Genomic DNA, 7500 nt, shown 5'->3' with positions numbered 1-7500 from the left:
GTAGTAGGTAGAATAAGAATAATAGGTTGTAATAATAGGTAGAATAAGAATAATAGGTTGTAATAATAGGTAGAATAAGAATAATAGGTTGTAGTAGTAGGTAGAATAAGAATAATAGGTTGTGATAATAGGTAGAATAAGAATAATAGGTTGTAGTAGTAGGTAGAATAAGAATAATAGGTTGTAATAATAGGTAGAATAAGAATAATAGGTTGTAATAATAGGTAGAATAAGAATAATAGGTTGTAGTAGTAGGTAGAATAAGAATAATAGGTTGTGATAATAGGTAGAATAAGAATAATAGGTTGTAGTAGTAGGTAGAATAAGAATAATAGGTTGTAGTAGTAGGTAGAATAAGAATAATAGGTTGTAGTAGTAGGTAGAATAAGAATAATAGGTTGTAGTAGTAGGTAGAATAAGAATAATAGGTTGTGATAATAGGTAGAATAAGAATAATAGGTTGTAGTAGTAGGTAGAATAAGAATAATAGGTTGTAATAATAGGTAGAATAAGAATAATAGGTTGTAATGATAGGTAGAATAAGAATAATAGGTTGTAATAATAGGTAGAATAAGAATAATAGGTTGTAATAATAGGTAGAATAAGAATAATAGGTTGTAGTAGTAGGTAGAATAAGAATAATAGGTTGTAGTAGTAGGTAGAATAAGAATAATAGGTTGTAGTAGTAGGTAGAATAAGAATAATAGGTTGTAGTAGTAGGTAGAATAAGAATAATAGGTTGTAGTAGTAGGTAGAATAAGAATAATAGGTTGTAATAATAGGTAGAATAAGAATAATAGGTTGTAATGATAGGTAGAATAAGAATAATAGGTTGTAATGATAGGTAGAATAAGAATAATAGGTTGTAGTAGTAGGTAGAATAAGAATAATAGGTTGTAGTAGTAGGTAGAATAAGAATAATAGGTTGTAGTAGTAGGTAGAATAAGAATAATAGGTTGTAGTAGTAGGTAGAATAAGAATAATAGGTTGTAGTAGTAGGTAGAATAAGAATAATAGGTTGTAATAATAGGTAGAATAAGAATAATAGGTTGTAATGATAGGTAGAATAAGAATAATAGGTTGTAATAATAGGTAGAATAAGAATAATAGGTTGTAATAATAGGTAGAATAAGAATAATAGGTTGTAGTAGTAGGTAGAATAAGAATAATAGGTTGTAGTAGTAGGTAGAATAAGAATAATAGGTTGTAATGATAGGTAGAATAAGAATAATAGGTTGTAGTAGTAGGTAGAATAAGAATAATAGGTTGTGATAATAGGTAGAATAAGAATGATAGGTTGTAATAATAGGTAGAATAAGAATAATAGGTAGAATAAGAATAATAGGTTGTAATAGTAGGTAGAATAAGAATAATAGGTTGTAATGATAGGTAGAATAAGAATAATAGGTTGTAATAGTAGGTAGAATAGGTTGTATAAGAAAAGGTATCCCAAGGTCAGTACCACGAAGAGCTCCGAAAAGGGGGAGGGGTGCGTTCCCCCCCACCCCCCACCACCCCCTTGGCTGGAGCAGACTGACGCATAGCTCAGGTTGAATTACGGTGTCATGCATTGAATCACAGTGTCATGCATTGAATCACGGTGTCATGCATTGAATCACGGTGTCATGCATTGAATCACGGTGTCATGCATTGAACCACGGTGTCATGCATTGAATCACGGTGTCATGCATTGAATCACGGTGTCAAGCATTGAATTACGGTGTCATGCATTGAATCACGGTGTCATGCACTAAATCACAGTGTCATGCAAGATAAGTTCCCGAGGTCCGCATAATGGACACGGCGAAGGCAACCGCGGGTCACTGCACACGACACTCCACACGGCAGCCCATCCCTGGTCCCTCCCCCTCCCCCCCCTATGGCCTCCCTCCCCTGCTATCGTGACCAGGATTGCGGGTCGTGGGGTCATCGAATCGCAGGTCATACTCGCTCTATCTGAATAGTTGAGCGCGAGAGGAACTCATAGATACCGGGGGCCGGATACTCAAAACAGCTAACGACGTCGTAAGTCCGCGCAGCCAGGCCGCGCATGTCTTAACTCGAACTGCGAGCTCCGATGGTCATACTCAAAACTTTTAACCGTCCCCGCGTGACGTCACAGCACCTCGTAACTTAAGGGTGGTCCCGAGCACTCGTAACGGTGTGAACCCGGAAATAAATCGTGCTAATTCCGACTTGTGCAAACGAGATTTGTATAGATTATGATTTACTGACTGTCCCAGACACTATATAAGGCGTCATATCAAGTTATATTGTATCTGTGTATCACAAATACCTCCATTCTCTCTAGCCACTTGATATAAAGAAGATAACAAGCAATTATAGAATGCGCTCGTCGTTTACCCTATGGAGTTTACGACAATAAATATTTAATACACTATAGAGTTTTGGGAAATGAAGGTGTCTTGTCATAGACAAAGGTGTATATATACATATATATACATACATACATATATATATATATATATATATATATATATATATATATATATATATATATGTATGTATGTATTTATCATATACAAACAAACATACATATACATTTATATATACATGCATATATATTTATTCATATATATATATACACTCATAAATATATATCTATCTATCTCTCTGTCTATTTATCCATTCAAATATCCATCAATCTGTTTTTTATAATCATCTATATCTCACTCTCGCTCTCTTTCCCACTCCCTCTCTCTCTTTCGCTCGCTCCTCCCCTAATGACCGTGGCTTCCAATTGGTAGTTACGTCTAAAGGGCTGACTGTTGATTGGTCAATTCGAAAAGGTCCCGCCATCTGAGGGTATCCCATCGAACTACGGTTATGAGGTTTTCTTTCGGTTACGATATTTTATTTTTTCTCTGAGTATGGGAGATTTGCGACCTCGTAGGGACATCGTACCTTACGAGAGCGTAACCCGCTGCGACGTCTTAAACTGCCAGAGTTTTGAGTATCCGGCCCCGGAGTCGTCGTAACTAGCGACGGGTCACTATTCTGAATATTGTCCAAATCTTTAGCACTAAATAGAATTATACAAGGAATTTTCACTTCGAATTAGTTGAGAGATGTATAAAAAATCTTGAATTATGACACTGACATCAACATACCTGTTTATTATTGTATACGACTGTAAGATCCAGAGAAATAAAGAGGAATCGAGAGGAGCTTCTTCGGCCGACGTCACACGGGATGAAAACGCAGGTCTTTTTGGTTCATTTCCTTCAGTCAGGGTGGCCAAGCGGTCTGGGGCCGGATACTCAAAACTCTGGCAGTTTAAGACGTCGCAGCGGGTTACGCTCTCGTAAGGTACGATGTCCCTACGAGGTCGCAAATCTTCCATACTCAGAGAAAAAATAAAATATCGTAACAGGAAGAAAACCTCATAACCGTAGTTCGATGGGATACCCTCAGATGGCGGGACCATTTCGAATTGACCAATCAACAGTCAGCCCTTTAGACGTAACTACCAATTGGAGGCCACGGTCATTAGGGGGAGGAGCGAGCGAAAGAGAGAGAGGGAGTGGGAAAGAGCGAGAGTGAGATATAGTAAAACCAGATAGATGGATATTTGAATGGATGAATAGACAGAGAGATACAGATATATATTTATGAGTGTATATATGTATGAATATATATATGCATGTATATATAAATGTATATGTATGTTTGTATATGATAAATACATACATACATATATATATATATATATATATATAAATATATATATATATATATATATATATATATGTATATATACACCTTTGTCTATGACAAGACACCTTCATTTCCCAAAACTCTATAGTGTATTCAATATGTATTGTCGTCACCTCTACTGGGTAAACGACAAGCGCATTCTATAATTGCTTGTTATCTTCTTTATATCAAGTGGCTAGGGAGAATGGAGGTATTTGTGATACACAGATACAATATAAATTGATATGACGCCTTATACTTTGTCTGGGACAGTCAGTAATACATAATCTATACAAATCTCGTTTGCACAAGTCGGAACTAGCACGACTTATTTCCGGGTTCACACCGGTACGAGTGCTCGGGACCACCCTTAAGTTACGAGGTGCTGTGACGTCACGCGGGGACGGTTAAAAGTTTTGAGTATGACCCTCGGAGCTCGCAGTTCGAGTTAAGACATGCGCGGCCTGGCTGCGCGGACTTACGACGTCGTTAGCTGTTTTGAGTATCCGGCCCCCGGCCCCTGGTCCTCCGGGCGTGGGTTCAAGTCCCATCTCATTTTTACTTCGAGTGCGTAAGTAAATTAATCACTGCTATTTAAAAAAAAAAAAAAAAAAAAGTAAAAAAGTTCTTTGGCAGAAATCGTAAGGCAAAAAACGTATATTATTACATCATTTGACGTCTTTTTGACTTCAGTGATGAGAGAAGAGGAGAGTAGTTGTGGCAATATGACTTCACTCGCACTACTTTTCTCGTTTGACGAAAATATCATAAAATCATACACTTTGAAATAGATCAGTTTCTCTCTCAGTCTTTCTCTTTCTCTATACACACACACACACACACACACACAAACACACACACACACACATAAAAACACACACACACACACACAAACACACACACACATCGAACAAAAAAATACATATAGTAGGTATAATCTATGCGGTGGTGTATCAAAGGCGTCTAGTAATTACTTAGGAAAGAGGTAACTTGAAAGGATCCATATGGCACTGTCTCTGACCTGAAATAATCACCCAGGACCAGTAAATTTCTTTCTCGTTGTTAACCAGTGATTCTGATCTCTCTAAGCATTCCTGGCCTCGGAGGGAATTGTGTTTCATATATATTTATTTTGCGCAATGATGAACAGGTGTGGAAACAGCTGGCGGGGTTTCTGTATTTATGTTTGCTGCATGTTTTCAGTGTGGATATTGATTACGTAGGATATTTGAGTGTGTGTTTGTTGTGTGTTGGAGTGGATAGAGAATTTATCCACTTTCATTCTATGAAGTATATACAACATTTGCTGGATAGAGTGGGATATATTCGAACGATTAAACAACATTTAACTTGTTTTTTTTTCACTGATGGAACATGATTTCACCAAAACGACCACATAAATGTTTTGCCGTATCAACTGTCCCAATTTATATAAAAATCGTTGATTATTTGCTAAGACTTATTTGAGGATAAGATTGACATATACGATGAAAAAAGGTGTAAATATGACATGCTTTGGTAGTCGCATCACCTCTAGATCAGGCACATGTCATTCGATTAATCTCTCGGTTTATATGAAGGCATGCAAATAATAGTGCCTGAACGGTATCTATGAATGAATGGATTTACAATCGCTAAGGCACAGCAGTTTCAAAAAATAAACTAAAAGGAGAACGGACAAGGAAAAGAACATCAGAAATAATCCCGCAGATGAATAACACTTGTGTGTAAGTGTGTCAGTGTTGAAGGCAAATGTCAGCTTGTAATATTTATTTCTCTTCGTGTGATATCAAACATGAACTTGATTGAAACATCTCTCTCTCTCTCTTTCTCTCCCTTTCTTTCTCTCCTTCTGTGAGGGATAATACGATTAGGACATCACCAAAAGTCGAATCCGTTTTTCTCTATTTATTAAAGGTGGTAGCGAAGAGATTAGCAACAGTTAAGATCAGACAGTCGTCGCTCAGAGCAGCACAGAGGGAAGTCAATGCTACGGTGTCTCGGAGAGCGTTCGGTCTTTTCCTCGGGGAAGGAGGTCAGAGGTCAACTGCGATGAGGACTCGGGTGCATGGTCATCACAGAGAACTCCATAAATAGCCCAGGGCGCACCCGCGCACACGCCGGCTTGGCTTGGGTTCTCGTGACATCTGTTTGTCCTCCTGGGAGAAGCCGCAGCTGATAGGATCTCGGACATGCAATTGCTAGCGCAACAGTGAGCTCTGGTGCGGCCCCCGAGGCATATGGCTGGAAGGGATGAACTTGTAGCGTGTTTGTTTTTGGGTTGTTTATATGTTCAGCTTATGGTCGACTGAGTGTGATTTTTTATATGACTGTTACTATGGGAGAATATATACGGTACAGTAGTGTGGTTACATCGTTGCTAACACTGCCTCTCTCTCTCTCTCTCTCTCTCTCTCTCTCTCTCTCTCTCTCTCTCTCTCTCTCTCTCTCTCTCTCTCTCTCTCTCTCTCTCTCTCTCTCTCTCTCTCTGTCTCTGTCTCTCTCTCTCTGACATTTTTATCAGAATTACGTAAATTTTGATGGAGAAGGAACATCAGAAGGCTTCAGTTGCTGATCTTGCATGGAAATATTATGCATTCTTACTCACTGTATTTTTCCTCAACATTCAAACATATACAGTATAATTATACATGTATGTACGGATAGATAGATCGCTAAAGATATATATATATATATATATATATATATATATATATATATATATATATATATATATATATGTATGTATATATATATATCTATATATATATATATATATATATATATATATATATATATATATATATACATATATATATATACTTGTGTGTGTGTGTGTGTCTGTGTGTGTGTGTGTATGTGTGTGTGTGTGTGTGCGTGCGTGCGTGTGTGTGTGTGTGTGTGTGTGTGTGTGTGTGTGTACGTGTGCGTGTGTGTGTGTGTGTGTGTGTGTGTGTGTGTGTAAGTGTCTGTGTGTGTGAGTGTGCGTGTGTGTATGTATGTGTGTGTGTGTGCGTGTGTGTGTGTGTGTGTGTGTGAGGGTCTACACACAGTTTCGCGTTTGTTAATCGTCCATTTTCCCATATTTGTTCTTCGCACGCCCACTCACAAAAGATTATTCCGATCATATGAAGGCTTTCGCTCCTCCCTCCAACTGCACAGGGCACCCCCGCCTGCACAGGGCGGGGGTGGGTGGGGGGGGTGTCCTTTGACCGAAATATCTGCCACATCAACAGCAGAAGAAGGAATGGCCCTAATGATGTCACTGATGGTAACAGCAGACAGCATCACACTTGGGACAACCCCTTGCAGGACTCGAACCCCGTCCGGTCGACGTCCCAGATTAGAACAGCTGTCAGTCCTCATACCCAAAACTTCCTCTCAGCAAAGAAGTTCCGTGCATGGGTGGGAAAAGCTCCTCTCAAACCAATAGCATACAGCTTCATCAATATGTCATACTTCCATTATGGTATGGAGTCGGTATGTTTCTCTTTTTTAAGAACCATGTCAATTTGAAGTTAACCATTTTCTCTATCAATTTACAGATACAGATCGTAAGAGGCATTGTAGTTCTGTAGTTCCCTGCAATTGCAGTATCCTTATCAGTTTAGGAATGATGATAATTCTGGCTTTTGCTGGTCCTGTACCCTCCTCAAATATCCTACTGAAAAGGATTAACGACGGAGAAGATCATGGGGTGAAAAGGATAAAGGATACGGCTGACTGTCTCATGAACTTGGCCTAAGGTCACAGTGCTGAGGTGTCCTTTCAACTGTCCTAATT

Source organism: Penaeus japonicus, unplaced genomic scaffold (assembly GCF_977035675.1).
Source record: "Penaeus japonicus unplaced genomic scaffold, GWHDUDI00000001_assembly GWHDUDI00000040, whole genome shotgun sequence".
Lineage (NCBI taxonomy): Eukaryota > Metazoa > Arthropoda > Malacostraca > Decapoda > Penaeidae > Penaeus > Penaeus japonicus.
This window is presented reverse-complemented; position numbering follows the sequence as displayed.